Raw genomic sequence first — 24,689 nt, forward strand, 5'->3', positions numbered from 1 at the left:
TGGCCCATCTTGTTTGATGAGGAGGTACTTAAAAGATATTCTTAAGCAGCTGGTCTTAAAAAGACTGAGAGGTTTATTTCTATTCTTTAAACTGAATTTGTAATGTTCAAAATTTAGTTGTTGTTAGCTGAAATTAAACTTACTGCAATGGTTAAGTCACGATTGCAACAGAGCATTTCTTTATCTCAATTCAACTGAAAATGTTATCAACCCAATTCCAAAATCATCAAGACACAAAATCTTTATTATATGGCAAATCACCAAGGTTTAAAATGTCGGAATAACATGAGTCTATTGTTCTTTCAGCTGTAGATTACTAATTGCTTTTGTTCATTTTAAAGGACAAACAGTGCTGAAATCACAAATCTATAATCCTCAAGCAATTGGATTTCTGCAAATTACACCTATGATAATATTATACTAATAAATCATTCTCCTCATATTTGGCATATTTCAATGTATTGTCATCAACTATGGGAACTCCATATTCACTAAATTTTAGGTCAGTAATTGGTAGCCAATTTTACAGATTAAGCTATTTAATTAGCATTTAACAATTGATTTGACTAATTGATGTTAGGTAAGTTTCAACAGCTCAGTTTGATGCCACCACCAGACACATGAGCTCCTCCTTCTTCTTTGAGCATTCCAGAGACGTGGTGCTTCACTCTTCCATCTCCACTGATACCCATTCCCCTCTCCTTGCATCTTCCCATGCAACTACAGAAGGAACAAAACCAGCCCTTTTATCTCTCCCTATCCTGCTATCCACAGCTTTGGGATCTCTACCAGCAGCTGAAGGTTACACTGCCTACTAAACACTACCCCAGAAACCTCTGATTCATTGTAGCACTCCTGGTCCTGGAGAACGAACACTCACAGGTACATACCCCATTGCACCTTGAGAAAAGACATCTGTGTGTGCAGCTGAGCTGGAAACCTGGCAGTGTAACAGTGATCTTGTGGCCATGTGGCTCACAGTGAAGCATCATGGGTGCCCGTGAGGGTTGGAGTTGGGCAGGCAGGGATGAGTGGTGCTCAGGACGGTACCACGAGCGTGGGCCATTGCTGGGGCTGCCAGCTCCTGCTCCACGAGTTGACAGGCAACCCAGATCCTACATCTACTCTCATCGTCTTCTGCTAGGTGTGATGGAAGCTGCCATCTTCCCTCCTCTTTGTTTCACTGCACAAGCTCTCCTCAGCCTGGAGCTCTCCTTGTGGCAGAAAACTTAGCGGCGGTCGCTGACCTTTCGAGCTGGTCACTGGAGAGGAATTCCCAAGCTGGGGGTAGATGTGCAGCCAAACAAAGGGGAGAGGAGACAGAAGTTTGTTCACGTCTGACGAGAGAGACTGGAGGATCCGGGCAGTGGGTCAACACATGGAGCAGGTGCTGCCATACCCCAGCATGGGCTCACGCTTCCCATGCAGACCTCAGCCCGCTCCTCGTAGCTGTGGCCCCATCACTTGTTCCAGCCCTCACAGGGGACCACAGCACATCGTCTCAGCCCACACCCACCTCTGCAATGTCATTTTAACCACTTAATTGCTGCAGGAGTGCCAGTGGAGGCCTGAGCCCTGAATCAGGTTCCCAGCGCAACAGCACCATCAGTAAGACACGCCAACACATGTGATACTAGAACCACCCCTATCAGTCCTGATTCCATTAGTTGCCAGGAAACTTAGTCTGAGATTTCAGTGAGGTAACAGTATACGTAATGTCCATCCCTTCTGTTGGGCAAGTTACCGTAACTTGCCAATAAAACTGACCTGCAAAATTGACAACTCAGATGTTCCCTCCTGGGGACACTGGCGATTCCTCAGTTTACTGCTGACACACTGGTCACCCCAAACCACTACTGAAGCATTTGGACCAATACATGTTACTGCAGGCAGAGATCTGGAGTTGCTGGGAGATTTTCATCTGGCAGTGACCCAATGGAGCAGGAAAGGAGTCGGCTCCTCGGATGGAGGCATCTACTGCGTCCATCTGATTTCCACTCCACTGACTGTGATGGGCTGAAGATGTAAAGCCGCAAAAAAAGGCAGCTAGTAGAGCTACTCAGAGCATCAGAGTTCAACCTTGGCCTCGAGTGCTGTCTGTGTGGAGTTTGCACATTCGCTCTGTCGCTGCGCAGGTTTCCTCCAGGTGCTTTGGTTTCTTCCCACATCCCAAATTTGTGTGAGTTGGTAGGTTATTGGACCACTGCAAATTGTCCCTTGTGTGTAGATCACTAGTAAGAATCTGGGAGAAGGTGATGAGAATATGGGGAGAATAAAAAAGAAATGCAATTAACATAGGATTAGTGTAAATGGGTGGTTGATGGTTGGCACAAACTCAATGGGCTGAAGGGCCTGTTTCCATGCCAGATTTCTCTACAACTCTAAGTCAGTGTGTCCTCACTGGCCCCCACAAGGAAACAGAGTTGGCATGTGACAGAGATGGGAGTCTGCAATTCAGCCTGCATTTGGCACACCCAAGCTTCTGGTCAACCGAAATAAAAGTCTGCCCAGCCATCAACCTACCAGCCATGGCAGGACATTTTGGTGAGAGGATGAAAGCAGGTGCAAAATGAAAGTTATGCCAGTAAGATACACCTGAGTTCAAGTTTATGAAAATATAATTTCAGCAGTGAGTTGCATTGGTTAAACTTGCCTGGAGGTGGTAAAGCAGACCTCTCCTTAAAGCTGATAAGATGTAATTTTTGTGGAGCAGGATGTGTGTGTTCCACATTCCACTGAGGATGAAGAGGGTGTTGGCTGACCCACAGTGAGACATTTTGGGCAGGCGTACGAACAGAACGGCAGGTGTGCAGATACTCAGGCATGACACTGGGAAGGCTCAGAGGAAATGGGGTATCTGTACCTGAAAGGGGTAGGGGAAGGAAGGTGGTGGTTGTGGGGTGTGGGGGGGGGGGGCGGTGAGGTATGGGGATGGAGTCTCTTTCATTCCTTTTGCAGACCAAAGTAGTCAAAGATGCCCATGAACAAATACCAACATTCTCCTTTTGGCTCTCTCGGTGTCCAGCAAGTCCACAACACTTACTCCTCTTAGGAAAAGCCCACAACTTTCAAAATAAAGTTTTCTTGACTATATTCCCAAAAGTCTCCTAATGTACTTCAGAAAACCCCCTCAAATCAACAGCAATAAACATTAACTCGAGGGAAGTTTACAATGTTCCCCTGGGTCTTTATATCAGAATCACTGTTCTTTTTGATATACATGAACAATCTCATCATGTGTACAAAGGACATCAGTTCAAATTTGCAGACAATATGAAATACAGTAAGAAAAGTCAGACATTTCAGAAATACATGGAATGAGGAATATGTTGGATGAAATGCAATGCTCTTAAGTTCAAGATGCTGCAATTCAAAATTATACTCTTTTAAAAGTGATAATATGAACTGAGTGGCAATAATTAGTGCAAGGGAGAGACTGAAGACTTCACATTCTCAAATTGTTGGAGGTGGCAGGACAAGTTGATAAAGCTGTCAATAAAGAATATGGGATCCTTCACTTTATAATTAAAAGCAAACAGTACAAAACTAAAATGTTGTAATAAATCTTTCGACATAACTCATTAAACCTCAGCTGCAATATTGAGTCCAAAGCAAACTGTTTCAAGAGTGAGGACATTCAGAAATGTGGAGGCTACACAAGCTGGAATTGTTCCTACAGCAATGATAAAGGAGAGCTGAAATAAAATCATGAGTGGTTTTGATATGAAGAAGTTGTTTCAAATGCTAGGATAGTCAATGTTCAGGGGAAATGGTTTTAAGATTTAATTTTATTTAATGCTGTGGGCGTCACTCGAAAAGCCAGTATTTTCATTCATGTTTGTTCCTGAGATAGTGTGAGTAACTGCTTTCTGGAAACACTTGTTTCCACAGTTATATAAATGGATACATGGTAAAAATGGGAAAAAAGAAATTTCAGGGTAGGGGAATAGAGCAGAGCAATGGAATTAATTGGAAGTTCTCTTGAAGGTATTCAGAGACAAATGGCCTTGTTCTATATTGCAGTATTCCATCTAATAAACCCTTTTCCTCCATCCACCTTTCTCACCTAATCTTCAGCGTTACCATAGTTTCTCCCTCAATTTTTATCTTCAAAATTCTATTCCACAGCTAAACAATTCTCTGTATAAAGAAGTTTATGCTGTCATCTGTTCTAAATCTCTTGCCTTTAATCTTTTACCTCTGACTTCTCGTTCTTCCTCACTCAAATACCAGCCTCCATATAGCTTAAGAGCTTTAAACTAAGGAATAAATAATTCTGTTTTTTAACAAATTAAAAATTTCAATATATAAACCAGCACAATTAAAATTTCTAGTAATTGTCTGTAGTGAACAAAATTCAAATATAATCAGTGCAGAACTGACTGTGCCAATTATATTTTACAATTGTACTGACAAACACAAAAATGCATTACCACATGACAAAGGTTAACATTGATGTAAGAAACAGGAGAGTAGAAATTGTCTTGCACCATGCAACTTTTATGTGTACTGCAAAATTGAGTATTATTTGAAGGTACTTTGATACTTACTGCGAACATTGTCTGTGATTTTTCTTCCAGTTGCTCCATGCAGACATGCCTCAAAGCACAGAAGCATCCAGCACATGCAGTGGCACCCAACAGTGTGTGATACACACCTGCATGAAGCTTCCAAGACTTGTGTCCACAAAGCATGGATAAGCCATCAAGGCCACTTCAGGGAACTCTTGTGGGTCCTCCTTTGATTACAACTTTAATACACATGATAGCTCTTCTTCACAGCCTCCAAAATTATTTCCTCCCCTTTGTGATCACAATCCCCAACCGCATTGTAAGCCTGACCCTCAGCCCCAACTTATTCACAGTGGCACCTATGGGCAGCCTATCATGAATCCCCTGCACTTGATCCCAACATATTAGCCCACTCCCAACTCCTCCAACTGAAGCTCCAAATCCCCCCTCCTCCCCCATCAGAACTCAGTTACTCACAACCTTTCATCCCAAAGGTGAGCAGCGCAAATTTGTGACCTGCCTGAACTATCTTGTACAGTTTGCAGTGGCCCAGCATAAAACAAGATTGATCACTGGCATGGTGTGTTTGCCCCATGAGGAGACATTAAGTAGACTGGGTATATTAGAGACAAAAATCAATAAATGTTTGGGCATTAAAGGAATCAAGAGAGTTTGCATAGGAAAGTTATACTGAGTTAAAAGATCACCCATGATCTTACTGAATGGCAGAGCAGACATCAGTGGCTGAATAGTCTGCTCTGGCTCCTATTTCTTATGCTCATATATAAAGTTCTTGCCATTGGAAATCAATTGTCATTGAGAAGACAGGGAGAAAATGGTGGTTTGGAACAAAATTTGGGTTCCACAAAAAATGGCAGTTGATATAATTAATATGTAAAATTGCCAAATAATATGACGGTTTGATTTTTTTTCCCCTCTCAATGAGTGTGAGATGATGTTGGAATGAATTGTAGTGGCATCGATATAATGTCAACAATATTGACAAAATGCTGCAATTTTTGGTCCATGTTGATTTGAATCAGATATTTAACAGCATCAATGGAGTCCCATTTTCATCTTAATCCATATAAATGGTTAAAATTAATCAAAGATCTATTTCTTTATCCTTTTGTGCGAGAATGCACTTTCTGATAACATTGCTGAATAATCTAGTTCTTATTCAAAGATTGTGCACCTTTCTTCTGGATTTCCTCCACTGGATAAAATAATTTATCTGCATCAATCTGAAAGATTCTTTGAGACACCTCAATTTGACCACAATCTTTTAACACACAAGAAAATACAAATCATGTTTATCCAACCTTTCCTCAATTCAACTCTTCATGCCCTGGGTTGATTCTGTTGAATGTGTGGCATAGTCCCTCTATGGACCATATATCCTACCTGAGATACAGTGCCTACAACAGAATGCAATATGTCAGATGAGGGTTTCATCAAGGCTACAGAATACTGAAATGAGGAGGTTACTATACAACTAAAGATAAATTTTAGCACCTTTGCATTCCAAACCTGTTGTGACCTTTCAAAAGCAGTAAATGGAAGGTTGTCTTTTTGAAGCATTTGTGGCATTGCTCAAGCTTTTAATAATTTATGCATCTGATCTTTAAAATATCTTTTATGTTTCCAATCTTTTGCTGAGGAAAGGATTCTGATCTTACCATACTTTGCCATGATGAATTGTGTCTGACACAGTTTTCGCATTCAAAGAAACAGTTCACTGTGACTTCTACTTCCATCTGCACAGCGTGCCATACCAGCCGTTAAGGACTAGGTTACTATTGGTGAATGTCCCTTTAAGATAGAGCACAATAGTGTGTGTGTGTGTGTGTGTGTGTGTGTGTGTGTGTGTGGCGTCCTTACATCAACAGAAGGAAGGACGTAATGATGTTCTTGGAGCAGACAGTCGGAGTCAGTCAGAGGAGAAAAAAGAGAGAGAGAGAGAGAGAGAGAGAGAGAGAGAGTGAGAGACCAGCCTGCTAGTCTCCATCGATGGATGAAAAACAGTAACTGTGCCTGTCACTACAATCCACATATGGATTTTTGGAGTAATCCGGTGGAGTCCACTTTGTCGTTAACCTGTAGAGGGAAACAGGTATTTGTGTGAACGGCCACATCTCGGATGCCTTTCGGGGTGGCAGATACTTCAGAACAAAGCAGTGGAGTCCACTTTGTTGTTGACCTGTAGAAGGAAACAGGTATTTGTGTGGATGGCCACGATTCAAGAGCCTTTCGGGATGAGGCAGGTGCGGTGGAGCAGTCACCGCTGAGTAGACACTGAGGTGTCATGTGGGTTCCATCGTGGAACACTTGGATTTTGTAATTACTCTCTATTTTCTCTCTACATCCACATCTTATCTTCAGTCAACGGTGGTTGTTGAAGAAGCCTTTGCTCACGTTTCACCTTACGGCTTGCTGAACTGAACTTTGAGAACTATTCCTGGACTTGGAGTTTGGGAATTTGACACACACACACTACGAGTTTAGTTTTTGGGGTTAATGTTTAAGATCTAACATTTTTACTTTTATTTTTCTTATTAGCATAAGTAGTTATTAATAAAATACGTTTTAAACACTTAAACATGACACAGTGTGTTTCTTTTGTTGCTGGTTCGTAACACAGCAAACCTGGATTTTGAATCCTTCTTCTTCCACCCAAGCAAGATGAAAACCTGAGCTTCAGCGGAGCACATTATGAAACACTACTTGCAAGTTCCTACCAATCAGACTACATTCCTTTTGTTCCCCACTCTTTTCCTCCTTTCTATAAACCAGTGACTCACAGATGCCCTCTAATTTTGTGCATTGTCATTTTTGTTACTAATTGTTGGTGTTGAACTTTATCAGATACATCTTAAGATTTATAGACAATCCATGGTTCACTTCATTAGTGGCTTCTTCAGAAAAATTCAATAATTCTGACATAAGCTACTCTTCAAAAATTTGTGCCCACTCTCCTTGTTCAGCTCATTCTTGCTCAAGTGCTCCGTCATTCTGCCTCTGAATACAAAGTCCATGAACTTCCCAACAACTGATGTGAAAATGACAGGCCTGTAATTTTGTGGTTTCTCCCACTCTTTTATTCTAGAAATTAGAATGACATTTTCAATTTACAAATCCCAGCCAATTTGCCGGATCAAAAGGTCTCTGGAAGATGACCATCTCAATTGCAATTTCTCTCCAAAAAAAATTATCCCCTGTTGCATTTTGTTCTCCAACTACACCGATCTTTACCAATTAAGCTATTCTCACTTTCCCAATCCATGAACATTAAAATATCCAGTTGCAACTATATCGTTTTGGTTTTCCTGATGTCTTGGCTTATATTTTCCTCTGTGCTTCACCAGTATCTAATCTCTAGACAGCTCACATCCTCTCCTGCTCCTTCCTTCTCTTCACACTGTCCCACTCTATGAACACCGTTCTTATCTTTGTACATTGATGCTGCCTGCCCTCCTGAGTACTTCCAACAAATTTTGTTTTGAATCTTCAGCATCCACAGTATTCTACCTCCTTAAGACCTGATAAATACAGTTGGATAAATACCTTGTGAATTATAAACTTCTCTGGATACTTTATCTGAGGGTGAAACTGATGAAGATTGATTTATTTATTCCAAATAAAGTCAGGACATAAAGAAATGGCACACACCCTTGCATAAGTTGCAGACAAAAGAAAGGCAGTTATGATCTCAAAGGGCCAAAATATCTCCAACATTCATCTTATTCCAAGAGTTTAAGTAACACATTCATTCCAGCATAGTCAGGATGACAATTATTTTTTGCTGAAGTCAATTCCACCATAATCTGCAACCAACATAATGAGTTTTCAGAGCAACAACTGAGACTCTGCAGGGAAGAACATACTGCATTTTGAATTTAAAAGAAAGACATAAATTAACGTGACTACATTAGGCAATTATAAGTGCTCAGTGGATTACTTACCAACTGGACTTCCAAAGGCTCTTTGAAACACTCGGTTTTTTTCCCTCTAATTAACCTTCTGTGGCACAAATATGGTTTTGCTTCTTAAAGGCTCCCTGTTAAGCAAATAATGGCACATATGTAATTCTTAATCAATAGCAGAGGTGCCATTAGGCCACTATTCACAAAAGCTTGTTAGCATATTAATTTGAGTAATTTTAACTGATATCACCGTAGGAGCACAACGTACACATGTCCAGGAGCCTTTATGTGATGCATAAATTGACTCATCCTGCTGCTCATAACAGACTCAAATCAAACATAGTGTGGTGCAACTGAAAAAGCTCAAAGATTGTGCAACATTTTTTGGGGGGCTTGGATTTTCATTTAGGTCAGATATAAAACTGAACAAGCCACAAATATCTATTTGATTTATTTTGCAGCTTCTACAGTTAAATACAATGGCTCAAACATTGCAATCACCATAAAAAGGAGTAACAAATTAGTTTCAAAACTATAACAGCACAACTGGATAAAATATTATATGGCAGTGCTCACAATCAAAATTGAAGTATACTTTGATGATCAATGTAAGTTTAACATTCAATAGCAGCTCTCTAATTTCAAGTGTATTTCTGCTCTTATACTAAGTTTACTTGGAATTCTACTTCACCAGAATTAAAGCTGCTACTTAAGGCAATCTTTGAACAATACACTTTCCACAAAGATGAGAAAACTTTCACTTAAGTTAGTTTAAATTTTCAGTTGAATAATGTATTCAAGATCTAAGGATAACCAACTGCTCAGAGAGAGTAGGGAAGTGGCTTCCAACCGATAATTTTGTTCATTAGTTTGTGGAAAATCTGATGGTTAATGACTGCAATTCCATACAAACTTCTATGTCCCAAAGTCCCTGATTGCTGCTAACCAATGTTTCATCAGCCACACACTACTGCTTCACCTACGCTGAGGCACTGTCCATTTAATCTGTGCTAACATTTCTCTGCAAGTTTCAGAACATTATTTGCAAAATTTCCTTCTTGCAAAATTTCCTTCTTGCCAGCTCATTTGAGTCAAAGGTTATCTCGGGTGTAAGTTAGTCCCAATGTACCAATATCACCAAGAAGTTCATCCTTTAGTAATAATTGCACCTACAAAACATTTGAACATTTCAAATAATTTTCTAACATGTATATTTCCTATTTCTTTCCCCCAATCAGGTCCCAGTCATTTACTCCCCAAATTTAAAGATTGCTTTCACAAGTAAAAAGTTCAGTCTGAAGGTGCATGTTCAATAATTTCACAGCATCAATTTTACCGCAGCATGAATATTTTCTTTGTATAATTACTTGCAATTAGCTCATCATAGGTTTATTTAAAGATGATTACAAGAAGACCCAATTCTATGTCTTTAGGTCACTGAATCTGCAAAGGAAAATCCATTTGTTGTCATGTCCATTTTGAAAAGTTTGATTCAATTCAGTATTCATGAAGACTTTTAAAAAAAAGTAACGCAATGCAGCCAGTTCTTCTACTGTTCTATGTTATATCAGTGACAATGAAGCCTCTGAGTCATTGAAATATCTTTTGTCTTGACCTCTTGTTCTAGCTCCAATAATCTAAGAACAAAATTAATTTCCAAAATAATCTAAGAACAAAATTAATTTCCAAAAGTATGGTTAATAACTGAAAATCAACTCAATTTCCTAAAAGACAAATCTTGTTTGACTAATTTGATTAAGTTCTTTAATGTAATGGAGGAGACTGACAAGTACAATTCACCTCCTCAAACCAACACAATCAGTGGAAACTCCTTTCCCTTCTCAGAAGAGCAGCCAATTTGAGAGTGCTATGGGACAGCCTCAGGGAGTAAAGAAGGATCATTTCACAAATACCCCAGCACAGAACTACACAAATAATTTAAGTTTCACAATTCTGCCATATTTAGACATTCATTTGATCCTGCGCAAATTAATCTGATATCTGGGACTAAATCACATGTAAAGATTATCTGCATATATATTTGGCTGATCACCCCCAATCGTTAAGGATTTACTTGTATAGTTAAATAGAACAATCATTGTTTATTCTAATACTATAAATTTGGACCAGAATTTCTATTCATGGCTAGGTTGCCTATACACCCCCTAGATGTACTATGATGACAATTACCTAATGTAGATTTCCTGGTGGGAACTTATTGGAAGAAATAGCCCTTTTTCTTACCAGTCAGGCCACTATTAAGAGTGGACCATTCATGATCTTACTGTTGTGTTTGGGGGTGGTATGGAACTGGCTCTTCCTACAAAACACCTAGTGAACAAAATATTTGACAGCCAACTAAGCCTTGCCATCACCTGATGTAGCCAGCTTTGTAAAAAAGTACGTTTCCAAATACCAAAAATATTGAAAAACAAAAAAAACTATTTGAAGAGATTAGCTATTAAAAAAGTTTTAATAATAAAAGTAAAACAACATGCAAAAACTGAAATATGTATAAACTCAAACAATTGGGAAAAGATAAATTAACTAAGAATCTCTCACAGCTGTTCCTCTCCATTAAAATGATTGAATGTGTACTGCAGCAGATTTTGTTCATATGGACTTAAAAAAAGTATTTCATAAAATACCATGTACTGGCTAGCAAGTATGTGTGTAAGTGGTGATGAGAGGATTTTTCTTTTCTCAGTCTAATTGGCAATAGTGCTTTCCCCAGAGTTCAGTACTAAGCTCTCTGCTCTTTTGATTTATATTAATGACAAAGATGTTGATACATGGAGCATAATCTCAAAGTATGTAGATAATATAAAACTTGGCATTGTATTAAATAATGAGAAAGATAGGAACAGATTTCATCTGAGTAAAAAGCATATCAGCAAAATGTGCAAATACATAAAAAATTAAATTCAAAGCAGAGAAATGTGAAGTGATACATTTTGATTGGATAAATGAGAAGAGAAAATTTATTTTACGGAGTGAAATAGACTTCCTGGAAGGTGTACAAACACAAACAATTGAAGATAGCAGAAAAAAAGCATTGAGAAATTTTAAAAATAAACACCAATGGCTCAAAAGGCATTATTGATGGAACCATAGATTGGAAAAGCAAGAAAGCTACAATAAACATTCATGAAGCATTAGTCTGACTTCAGCTACAGAATTGAGTTCAATTCTTGGAATCATTTTTGGAAGGATGTCAAAACAGAGGAGGTATAGAAACATTTAATGGAAAGGTATTTGGGAAGAATAACTTCAGTTACGCAGAGAAACTAAAGCAGAGAAGTTTAAAAGGCATTGAGTACAAGAGTTGGAATATCATGATACACCTGTACAAGATGTCAGTGAGACTAGATCTGGAATATTGTGTGCAGTTCTGGTCACAATACTATTGGAAGCAAGTGATTAAGCTGGAGAGGGTGCAGAAAAGATTCACGAGGATGTTGCCAGGACTGGAGGGCTTGAGTTATACGGAGAGACTCGATAGACTGGAACGGTTTTCCCTGGAGCAAAGGACGCTGAGGGGTGACCTTCTGGAAGTTTATAAAGTTACGGGGGGGCATAGATAAGATGGATCGTGACAGTCTTTTTCCCAGGGTAGGGGAGTCTAAAACTGGAGGGTGAAGGGAAAGATTTACACAGGCCCTGAGAGGCAAGTTTTTCCGCACAGAGGGGGGTGGATGTATGGAACGAGTTGCCTGAGGAAATGGTAGACAGGTGCATTTACAATATTTATAGGACATTTGGACAGATGCATGGATGAACAAGATTTGGAGTGTTATGGGCCAAATGCAGGCAAATGGGACTAGCTCAGGAAGATACCTCAGTTGGCATGGATGAGTTGGCCGGCTTCTCTGCTGTATAACTCTATGACTAACTTTGGAGCAAGAAATCCACATTCTGAATGCAATTACAATGGTACAAGAACATAGATGACAAAAGAGGACTGGAACAGTAGAACATTTGGGAAAGGCAATGGATCAGCAATGTCAAACGTTTAAGGAGTAACTTTACAAATCTCGACAAGGTATGAAAGAAAGGATACACCATCTATGACTGACAAAGGTAAGCAAGCAAAGATGGGTGGTAGGCAAAGATATTGGAACTTGCTAGAAACCAGCAAAGGATGACTAAAAATAGTCATCCAGGCATGGTAGTATAGCGGGGCAGGCACGGTAGTGTAGCGGTTACAGCGTTCAATTCTATTACAGATTCAATTCTGGCCGCTGTCTGTGAGGAGTTTGTAGGTTCTCGCAGTGTCTGTGTGGGTTTCCTCTAGGTGTTCCAGTTTCCTCCCACATTCCAAAGACGTATGGGTTAGGAAGTTGTGGTCATGCTATGTTGGCGCCGGAAGCATGGGGACACTTGCGGGCTGCCCCCAGAACACTCTACGCAAAAGGTGCATTTCACTGTGTGTTTCGATGTACAAGTGACTAACAAAGATATCTTACCTTATCTTAGAAAAGAGAGACAACAGTGTGTGTGTAAACTTGAAAATAATATAAAGATTTACAAAACAGAAAGTGTAAATGTTGGTTCCTTACAGCATGAGATTGGAGGATAAAAGATGAGAAATAGAGAAATGGCAGAGATTCTAAATAATTATTTTGGAAGAGTCTTCACACTGAAGACACTGTAAACATCCCAATAATAATAGATATAGAAGGGCCTAAAAGGAGGGAGGACCTTAAAACAATCTCTATCACGAGAAAATGTGCGTGCCAAACTATTGAGGCTGAAGGCTGCCAAGTACCCTGAACCTGGTTCTTAAAGGAAGGGGCCATCGAAGTAGTGGATGCATTGGTTTTAATATACCAAAATTCTCTGTGTTCTGTTGAGGTCCCAGAGGATAGGAAAATTGCAAAAGTAACATTACTATTTAAGAAAGGCAGAAAGCAGAAGGTAGGAAGCTCTCACCCTAAAGTTAGTCATAGAGCTATCCAGCATGGACATAGGCCCTTCAGCACAACTCATCCATGCCAACTAAGGTGTCCTCCGGAGCTAGTCCCATTTGTCTGCATTTATAACCCTGACATCTTTCAATGGGAAAATTATTAAGGAAGTACTAGCAAGACATACAGAAAAATAGAAGACAATCATGCAGACTTCACATGGTTTTCTGAAAGGGAAATCGCGTATGAGGATGCAAAAAACAGGGTAGATAAAGGAGAACCAGTAGATTTAGCATTTGTAGATTTCCAGAGGAATTTACTAATCTGTCACATAATAGGTTACTGCACAAGACCACATGGGATTGTGAATAATATATCAGCAGAGACAGGGAATTGGTGAACTGACAGAAAAGAGAACTGGAATAAAATTTCATGTTGGCAATCACTAACAAGTGAAGTGACACATGGACTAATGCTGGGTTCTCAACTATTTATGATCTATATTAGTAACCCGGATGAAGGGGCCTTATGTGCTATGGCCAGATTTGCTTATGATACAAATATAGGTGGGTATAGTAATTGTGGAGAGGACACAAAGGGTCTGCAAAAGAAGATAAATAGGTTAAGCAACTGGGCAAAAAGTTGCCGGGCAGAATAAAATGTCAGAAATTGTGAGGCTTACCAGTTGAGAAGGAAGAATGAAAAAGCAAATTATTTAATTGGAATGAAACTGAAAAATACTGCAGATCAAAAGAATCTGGTTCATGAAGATTTAGAATGCATGTACAGCAAGTAATTGGAAATGCTCAAGGAATGTTGGCCTTTCTTCTAAGGAGTATCGAATATAAAAAAATTGGGAAATTTTGATGCAACTGTACAGGGTGCAGCTAAGAGCACATCTGGAGTACTATGCACATATTTAAGCAAGGATATTTGCATTGGACATTCACAAGGTTTGTTCCTCGCATGAAGAGGTGATAATATGTAGAGAGGTTGGATAGGTTGGTCATGTCCTCAGAGGAGTTGAGTAAAATGAGAGGTGATCTGTTGAAACATCCCTCAACTGGGAATTGTCAGGCTGGATGCTAATTCCCAGAGTGGGGTTATCTAGAACAAGGGAACGTGAATTTTGAAAGAAGGGTTACTTAATCAAGACGAATGCGATGAGGAATTTCTTCTCTCAGATGCTTGTAACTCTTTGGAATTCTATTTCCCAGATAACTATGGAAGTGAAATCATCGAATATATTCAAGGTGGAGATTGACAGATATTTAATTACAGGGGAGTCAAGGGAAAAGGAGAGAAAGCAGTAAAACAGTGTTGAGACCCAGACTGGATTGGCAATGAAATGTCTTGAGTATCACAGATGGAGTTCATGGATTGGAAGATTTAATGTTAACTAGCCGCCTTCTGCTCCTGTTTCTTCCGTTCTTATGAAGCTTCACCAACAAGCCTGCCTCAGCATAAGGGGATGAATGGCCTCCTTCTCTGTTGTATCAATCTATGATACTGAATATAAAATCAACTTGAGGACTCACTCATTTGGCAGGAATACCCACAAAAGGATTGCATTACAATTTCATAATTCTGAAATGCATTTCAAAATAAAACTGAACTGTTAGAGCCCAAGTTTCCACTCGTGATCCCCAATATTTCCTTAAAGCATATCACATGAATGTGCAGAGAAATAGTTAAACACTGAATTTAACTGTTGGGTTCTCTGAAGCATCAAATCTTCCAATCTATAAACTCCAAATGTGAAACTCAAGATATTTCATGCAATGATCAAACCATTATATCTTCAAATATAAAGCAAATATCATGTAAAGCTACAATAAATTGCTTATCTTTATTACCTGTTATTGACTGTCTAACCAGGGTACCTGTAAGCTTCTGGAGTTGTGATAGAATAGAATCTAAACAGCACATGACTGTTGAAGGCTCGGAAGAATTTTCACATTAACCTTTGTGATTGCTGTCCCCATGTATGGTCAATTTCTGGAATTTCTTTAGGCAAAAAGCTAAGCAGAAACCAAGTGAAATCAGATTCACCCTCTGATGAGTGAATATAATGGCAACCAGTGACACTTTTCATTTTACCATCTATTAGTTCAGTACAAGTTTCCTTACTCTTTATCCATTCCCTACAATGCTTAGATAATTCCTGTTGAAATAAACCACAATAGCATCAACTGAAAGTGAACACACTTTCCATGTTGCTACAGTTTGTGCTGAGTTCAGTATCATCAAAAGAAAGTTCCCCCTCTGTTGATGCCATTGTTGAGGAACTCAGAATAAACTGTTATTTTTCTAGCTCATCTGGCTGCATGGAATTTAAACCATGTCAGTAGATATCTCAGCTGCAAAATGTGCGGGGAAACTAGTTAATGATGCAATTGGGGATAACTTTCAAATACATAGTGATAAATATCACACATTAAGAGAAGGGACAAATACAGGTGAAAGATATAAATGAATGTCTGATCAATTATGACAACAATTTGCATCATTAACTGTTGATTAGACCATAACTGCAAATGACTGATTTTGATGTCATCCCATTTAGTACTCATTGTTTTTTTTGTTATAATTATACAGCAATTATTTTATCTAGTATTTGCACTTCCATCATGTTTTGGTACTTCCCTTAGGGCAGCAAAAGAAACATAGAAAAAAGTGCTGTCACAATTCTGAATGCATGCCTATTTTTAGTCTGGCACCACGACCACAGGGACCCTGCATTTCAGCTCCCAAGAGCTCTTGTACAGTTATTCTGAATGAGCCTTTGTACCAGTTAAGCATGTAAACCAGCCTTGTGCAGAGAAACAACATTTATAAATTTAAGAAAAAGTCACAAGAATACAAATAATTCCTATCTAGTACTTGTCTTTTTTAAAGTCCAATTGGGGAAATCAAGTTACAGCATGAGCAGCAAAAACAACATGCATTTATATGGCCCAAAGGCTCTTCATAGGATTGGACAAAATTTGACACTGAGACATAAAATTGGTTACTAGTGCAAGTAGGTCACAAGTACTTTTGAAAGAACATCTTAAAGGAGTAAAGAGATGAAGTGTGGTGTCTCCGCTGAGGAACTGAGCCAGTGTAGAACTGGATGAAAATAGGTGGCTTCAGTGAAGGCATGGATATGTGGCTGGGAATTCATCAAGGGGCCAAATATGACATTAACTTTACCAACAGGTCAGCCTCAGATAATTATCAACAAAAGGAAAGAAGGTGCCTGACCTTCTGAATTTGTTGGTACGTTTTTTCTTTTCCATACTGGATCACACATGCTCAGATGACCTGGTCCAGTATTTACTTGTATCATCCAGGCCATTCAACAGCTACAATCAAAGAATTCTTTCATTCATTCACACTCACATGAATAATATATCACTGTAACAAAACAAAGTGGTTGTGGGACCATGGGAATTAATTGAGGGCAGGACACAGCCTTGATATTGTAAGCTGAATTATAAGGTTCTCTTCTCTACTTGAGAGAAACTACTCCAGCCATTTATGCAGTACTTAAATTGAAGGTCTGCAAATGCAATCATTTAAGTCATGCATTTAGGTAGATATTGAAATAATAACCTTCTTTTCCCCTGTTAATAAAAAGGTACAAAACAAATACTTGCAATCTTTATTACTTCAACAGCTTTTCTAATTTGAATTCCTGTAACTTAATGCAATAAGTGTTTCACCAGAAATAACTATGCTGTCAATTTATGAAAAAGAAACCCTTTCCATATAAAATACAAGAGACTAATTTGTTCCATTTTGTAACTTCCATAATTAAATCAGTCACACTTGACAGTCTTGAATTAGAATTTCATTTATGTTATAATAATAAGTGCACATCCCAATGAGAATTATTATACATGATGTTTTGTGACAACCTAATCAAACATTGCTACAACACAGTAATATGTATATTTCTTTAAAAAGAGTAAAAGGCCTTGTTTTTCAGCAAAATCTCTCACCATTTTATAATGCTTTTCACGTTCTTCATATGTCTATAAATGCTCCAAAACAACTTAATTACTTTTAAAATCAATTAAATCACTGTTGTTTTCCAGGCAGACCTAGTAGCAAATTCATGTCCTATTTAATTCCTTGATCAACAATGCATTAGAAATTCAGTTTCATGTTCATTCTCAGAATGTTCCTGATTTTACAGGAACTGTAACAAAGCCATCTTATTTAATTTACAAATGCTCAATATGTTAATTTGGCAAAGAATCCATCAGGATTTAATGAGATCAGGAACTGGATGTATAGCCTTTTAATATTAAGGACCCAATAGCTATTAATGAAACCACAGATGAACAATTTCATATTCAGGAAATAGTGTTTGAGCAGTTTAATCTGCACTGAAATGCAAACAGAGAAAAGAAAGACATGAAAAGTAGAATTCAACAAAGGCTGGTCTTACATTCCTTAGGAGATAAAGAGAACAGTGCAGGTTGTGAAATGGTCACACAGGCAACAGACTATGGAGAAGCAGGAGGATAGCTGGAGAAAAGATATCACAGGAATGGATGAGTTAAACCACTTAATAAATTGGGACAATTCAAATATCTTTAGTGGCTAAATAAGTAAATGTACTGCATGATTGCTTTGTGCTCCAGCTAAAGAATCTATGAGAAATAGCTTTCAGCTTGCCTTTGGAACGGTTAGCAACACTGAAAATACACGGGAAACACAAGCAGCACAATGTAATCGTGGGCACAGAATAAGGCAGCTTTATAGGAGTAGCAATGAGCCATTTGGTCTCTCAAACCTGTTCTGTCATTATTCAACAAGATCATGGTTCTGTGAATTAACTCCACCTTTGCCCCATTTCCCTTAATATGTTTGGCTGACAGATGTTCCAAATTTAAAATTAATGACTGCAAAACAAAACCCAACCTTTGATATGTAGACATCTCTCCCAACTTCACTCTTACGCTACCTGAGGAGATGTTTTAATACCAAACTTTTAAGGTTACCACCAGAATGACCCAGAGAACAGCAGCCATGAATTGAGAATGGGGAAGTTACTTGACTCATGGTCCTTCTTTTGCTGAGGAAGTGGTATCATAGCCATATGATGAAAGAGCTAAATTTCAACAAATTGTTGTTGATGTTCCTGACAAGAGATTGCTTTGGCATTTGAGAAGTGTGATGGCTCAAGGAAAAACCCAGAAGCTGATTAAAAAAAAATTGGTTAAAGGGAAATAAACGATGATTACCTATTAGTAGGGAAGCCCTGAACTGGGTCCTCCTGACATAATTCTTCTTCCAATCTACAATAATGAATGGGATCCCAATTGGCTAGACTCTCAGCTGGTAACAATCTCAACATGAGATTTGATAAATTGATAGCTTCAGCCAGAATTTTACAAAAAGACTTCACAAACTGTGAGTGGCAGATTAAATCTAAAACAGGAAAGTACATGGTACTGCTCTTTTTGCAAAAGACAGACAAAATTAGCTGCTGGTAAATTTGAAAAGGATCTGGGAATTATTAACTCAACACTTCATATGATCCATTGAAGTAGAGCAGTAATCAGTGTGGAGTGGTAATAAACAAAGCCAATAGAATACTAAAGTATTGCTTAATCAGTGAAGAATGTTATGTTAAAAGAATATTATGTTAAAATGTTATATTAAAACATTAAAATGTTATGTTACGTCTCAGAACGTTGTGTTAAAACTGCACAGTGCACTGATAGTGAAAAGCAAACACGGATGCTTTCTTTCTCTTTGAAAGTATTCACATCACATAAGAAATAAAAAAGGCAATGAGACTACTCCTTAGCTTTAGATAATTGAATTAAGAAAGGTTAAATATATTAGCGCTGAGAAGTGCTACTGAGAATTGACCAATTGACTCAATTGGAGGAACTTGCATATGCAAAGTTGGATTAACATTCAAATAGCTTGAATGGATAGGGAAAGAAGTGAAATCTTTGGTTATGTCAGACCAACACTGGGTGGGTTTTGGAAAGCAGATTGTAGTTATTGGAGTCGTAATGTGAAGTAGTGACAATTATTCAGTGTACACCAAGTTATTGCTCTATGATAGATCTTGTCAAATTGCATAAACTGCTGTGCAAAATTCAAATACCATTCTGAAGTAATGAAAATAAGGGGGCAACCACTTGGAATTAACATCTTCATTCACTTTTGAGTGACATACTTGGATTTTTCACAGCAGTTTGTGTTTTTCCATTCTAAACTAGTTTTATTTTCATCTTGTCCATAGCTTGTTATCAGCGATTATTGGATCTATTCTTGTCTAAATACTTCTGTAAGTTATGTGCACGTGGTTAAAAAAGAATTTATCCTATGAACAACCTTAAAGAGCAAACAATAATATGGTACAAGTACTTTGCTGCACCTAAGATCTTAGATCTGGCACAAAACTCAGTCCACCAGGCCACAGTGATCCCTGCCCTCCAAAATGCTTCTGAGACCTGGACCCCCTAAGCAGACATCTCATGCACCACAAAAGTACCTTCCTGCTCCCTCTCCACAAAATTCTCCAAATTCACTGGAAGGATAAACAAACTAATGTAAGTGCCTTCTCCCATTCCGACATCCACCGCATTGAGGTCCTAGTTACACTCCCTTGGTTACAATGAACTGCATCATTCACAGGACTGATACTGGACTCCCAAAACAGACTCTCTGTTCTGAGTTCAGTCATGGAAAGGAATTGCCAAGGTTTTTAAAACAATATGAGTTAATCTTCACATGTTGCATGCAGTTTTGTTATTCAATATGCATTGTTGCATGGGCAATGTTTGCAGCTTGACAGAAATCAGCACACTGAACAAACTTCAGGATCAGTTCCTTCTGCTGGGAGTTGGTTTAACTAGATAGAATTGAAGCTCAAAACCACTGAATAAATCATTTCAAAAGTGTTTTCCTGCACAAGTATAAGGGAAAATGGAGAAGAAACCTAGCATAGAGGCACAATGTAGCTTCTATGAACAAGTTATGAAGCTGCATTACCAGGTCAGTATTTGACAGCTGGCAAAGTTAATGTTCCACTGTGTGGAGTCTAGGTTTCTAGGTTTCTGCTGCCTTCTGCCCAAGGCTGCTATGCACCATCCCTGGTCTGATATGGGCATTATCTATAATGGCTTTTACCCCTGAAAACACCTCCACCTTTCATCACCTAGGAAGAATTTCAGTCCTGTCAGCTAACTTATCCATCTGTCTGGAAGTACAGAAGTCATTGCCTCTTGCAAACAACCCTTGGGAACTTGCCTCCTGAAGTTTGTGCATTAACTTCACTCATAATAAGTGATGGTGCAAATGTTCCATATATTAGAGAACATCCTGCCCTTTGCATGAGCTGTTCAAAGAACTCTTCTTCCTTCTCCAAATCTGGAAGGTAATTAATACCTTAAGATAGATTTCCAATGTCGTTACTTCAAGTCGAAAGGCAACCAACACTATTGACGGTTAGAGGAATTTGGATCTGGAACTGAATGTCTAACATTGGAAGAAGACCTCAATTGTGAAAAAACATTCAAGTACCTCAAAAAAAAGAATATGAAGTGACAATCAGCCCCAAAGAATTTGCAAAGCAAAATAAGAAAAGAATTAACCATCTGCATTAAGCCAATCAAGCAGCTATGTATTACTGCATCCATCTCAAGGGGACATGAAGTACAACTGGAAAAGGGATTCTGAAAATATCACACAATTCAGCAAAATGTGTCTTTCCACTGACCCAAACCTGAAATTTAGCCTTGTTCATGATGCATATATTTCGGATATATAATCAAAATAATTTCTGACATTTGCAAAAGTAAAGCTGGAACAGCACCTCAGAAACAAGGCTCGTTATTTAAAGACCAAAAGATAACTCTGATTTATTCTCAATAAAAGTGGCATTATTGAAGACTTATTAACCTCAAATGGAGTGGAACTGAGGTCATTAATTCAGCAGAATAAGAACCCAACTTTTCTCTGCCCACCTTCCGTGAATGATTTGAAGATTTAATATTTTTATGCTACAAATGGCTACTATAACTGTATTGTATACAGCAGCCTGGTCTTTGTGGAATTAATTGAATTGTAGCAGCTGCTACCACGATGTGAAAGCAAGACACTAGTCGATGGGCTGCAGAACGAAAACTGATTTATTTTCCCACCTTGCGCGGGCCTTTTAAGAGACACGGTTCCTGCCCACCGAAAACGGAAATGACGTATGCGCTACGTCATCAAACTTTTCCCGCGCGCGGGTTCTCCCCGTCGCTCGGGGAAGACGAAGGCCCAACACCATCTTGGGCCTCGCCGCTCCAACGACGCACGACTGGTTTGCTTGCTCGGACGGTGAGTCGCTACATTACCTCCCCTCCCCCAGAACTGGCGATACGGTCCCCAAGGTTTGCGGGCTGTGCTAGCCGTTGCTTAGGAGGTCGGCCTCTGCATCACAATGTTGGGACCTCGACCGGTTGTTGTAGATCTAAATGGGCCGGTTTGAGGTGGTCTGTCGTGAAGACCTCTTCCTTGCCCCCAATGTCCAAAATAAAGGTGGACCCATTATTCCTGATGACCCCGAGCGGCCCCTCGTATGGTTGTTGCAACGGTGCCCGGGGTGTGCCCCTGCGACCAAAAACAAACTTACAGTCTCGTAGTTCCTTGGGCTCACAGGATGGGGCTTGACCATGCCGCAAAGTGGGAATCGGTGCCAAGCTGCCGAGCCTCTCGCGCAGTCTTTCCAGGACTGCCGTGGGTTGTTCCTCCTGGCCCCGAAGGGCAGGTATGAAATCCCCTGGGACGACCGGGGCGCACCGTACACGAGTTCAGCTGATGAAGCATGGAGATCTTCCTTGGGGGCAGTGCATATGCCGAGCAGGACCCAAGGCAGTTCATCGACCCAGTTAGGACCTTTCAGGCGGGCCATCAGGGCTGATTTTAGATGGCAGTGGAAACGTTCCACCAACCCGTTTGATTGAGGGTGGTAGGCCGTGGTGGTGTGCAGCTGCGTCCCTAGCATGTTCGCTAATGCAGACCAGAGGCTGGAGGTAAACTGGGTGCCCCTGTCTGAAGTGATGTGGGCTAGAACACCAAAACGTGAGATCCGAGTTGTGAGCAGCGCCCGGGCGCAGGAATCAGTCGTGATGTCGGATAGAGGGGTTGCCTCTGGCCACCTCGTGAACCGGTCCACGATAGTAAGGAGGTACCGGGCTCCTCTTGAAACTGGCAGAGGACCAACGAGGTCGACGTGGATGTGGTTGAACTTTCTACGGGTAGGCTCGAACTGCTGTGGCGGGACCTTGGTGTATCGTTGGATTTTTGATGTCTGGCAGTGCGGACAAGTCCTCGCCCACTCACTGACCTGTTTTTGCAGGCCATGCCAGACGAACTTGCTGGCGACCAGTCAAACAGTTGATCTGATGGAGGGGTGCGCCAACCCGTGTACCGAGTCGAAAACGTATTTCCGCCAGGCTGCAGGAACTATTGGGCGGGGTTGACCTGTTGCGATGTTGCAAAGGAGGGTCTGGTGACCTGGACTGACTAAGAAATCTTGGAGCTGCAGGCCCGAGACTGCGGTTCTGTAGCTGGGCAGCTCGTCGTCGGCTTGCTGTGCGTCAGCCAGGGCCGTGTAGTCGACACCCAGGGACAGGCTGTGGATGGTCGGTCTGGAAAGTGCGTCAGCAACGACATTGTCCTTTCCGGAGACATGTTGGATATCCGTTGTGAATTCGGAAATGTAGGACAAATATCGCTGCTGACTAGCTGACCAGGGATCGGAGACCTAGGAGAAGGCAAAGGACAAAGGCTTATGGTCAGTGAAAGCGGTGAAAGGCCTGCCTTCTAAAAAGTACTGGAAATGCTGGACCGTTAGGTACAGCGCTAGAAGTTCCCAATCAAAGGCGATGTATTTCAGTTCCGGTGGTCTAAGGTGCCTGCTGAAAAATGCCAAGGGTTGTCAACGGCCTTCAATTAGTTGTTCCAGTACTCCACCAACCGCGGTGTTGGATGCCGTGAGGGCGGTTGGGACGTCTGTCCTAGGGTGTACCAGCATCGCAGCGTCTGCCAGGGCGTCCTTGGCCTTAACGACAGCAGCCGCAGCCTCGTCATTCCAGGCGATGTCCTTGCCCTTGCCAGACATCAGCGAGAACAACGGGCGCATGATATGGGCTGCTGCAGGGATGAACCGATGGTAAAAGTTGACCATCCCCAGGAATTCCTGCAGGCCTTTGACCGTGTTGGGACAGGCAAAATGGCGGATAGTGTCTACCTTGGCGGGTAGGGGTGTTGCTCCTTCGCTGGTGATTCTGTGGCCGAGGAAATCGATAGAGTCAAGTCCGAATTGGCACTTGGCCGGGTTGATAGTGAGGCCGAAATCACGGAGACGGGAGTACAGTTGGTGGTGGGAAAGGTGTTCTTGGCGGTCACAGCTGGCGATTAGTATGTCATCTAAGTAAATGAACATGAAGTCCAGGTCTCGGCCTACCGTGTCCATCAGCCGCTGGAAGGTCTGCGTGGCATTCTAAAGGCAGAACGGCATTCGAAGAAATTCGAAAAGGCCGAATGGAGTGATAAGTGCAGTTTTGGGGAGGTCGTCAGGGTGGACCGGGATTTGGTGATATCCCTGGACGAGGTCCACCTTGGAGAAGATGTGGGCCCCATGTAGATTCACCGCGAAGTCCTGGATGTGAGGGATGGGGTAGCGGTCTGGGGTGGTGGTGTCATTCAGCCCGCGGTAGTCACCGCAGGGGCCCCACCCGCTGGTGGCTTTGGGGACCATGTGCAGCGGGGAGGCCCAGGGGCTGTCTGACCTGCGAGTGATCCCCAGCTCCTCCATGCAGCAGAACTCTTCCTTTGCCAGGTGGAGCTTGTCTGGAGGTAGTCGTCGTGATTGGGCATGAAGGGGTGGCACTGTGGTAATGATGTGGTGCTGCACCCCGTGTTTGGGCATCGAATTTGTAAACTGAGGTGCCAAAACCAATGGGAACTCAGCTAGGAGCTTGGTGAACTCATTGCCAGACAGGGAAACGGAGTCCAGGCATGGGGCTGGTAATCTGGCTTCTCCCAGGGGGCAGGTTTGGAAAGTTCTGGAGTGCACTAGCCGCTTCCCTCGCAGGTCGACTAACAGGCTGTGGGCCTGAAGGAAATCGGCTCCCAGGAGTGGCCGGACGACCGTGGCAAGGGTAAAGTTCCAGGTAAAACGGCTGTTGCCGAATTGTAATTGAACTGTATGGGTACCGAAAGTCCATATCATTGTGCCGTTTGCAGCATTGAGTACAGGAACTTGTCGCCTGTTACGAGTGTTGCAGCCGGTCGAGGGCAAAATACTGACCTCTGCTCCAGTATCGACAAGGAAACGATGCCCG

The 24,689-nt window shown here is 40.8% G+C and overlaps 1 protein-coding gene across 2 annotated transcripts in view; it reads right to left on the reverse strand.

The window, feature by feature from the left end:
• LOC127571688 (contactin-4-like) overlaps nucleotides 1-24,689 on the reverse strand; it is a 1,728,143-nt gene that overhangs the window by 1,483,948 nt on the left and 219,506 nt on the right. For both annotated transcript variants that reach the window (XM_052018293.1, XM_052018296.1), the window contains exon 2: nucleotides 8,474-8,568. The gene's annotated coding sequence lies outside the window, so the exon portion shown is untranslated. The remainder of the gene's footprint in view (nucleotides 1-8,473; nucleotides 8,569-24,689) is intronic.

The sequence above is a fragment of the Pristis pectinata genome, chromosome 6 (assembly GCF_009764475.1).
Source record: "Pristis pectinata isolate sPriPec2 chromosome 6, sPriPec2.1.pri, whole genome shotgun sequence".
NCBI lineage: Eukaryota > Metazoa > Chordata > Chondrichthyes > Rhinopristiformes > Pristidae > Pristis > Pristis pectinata.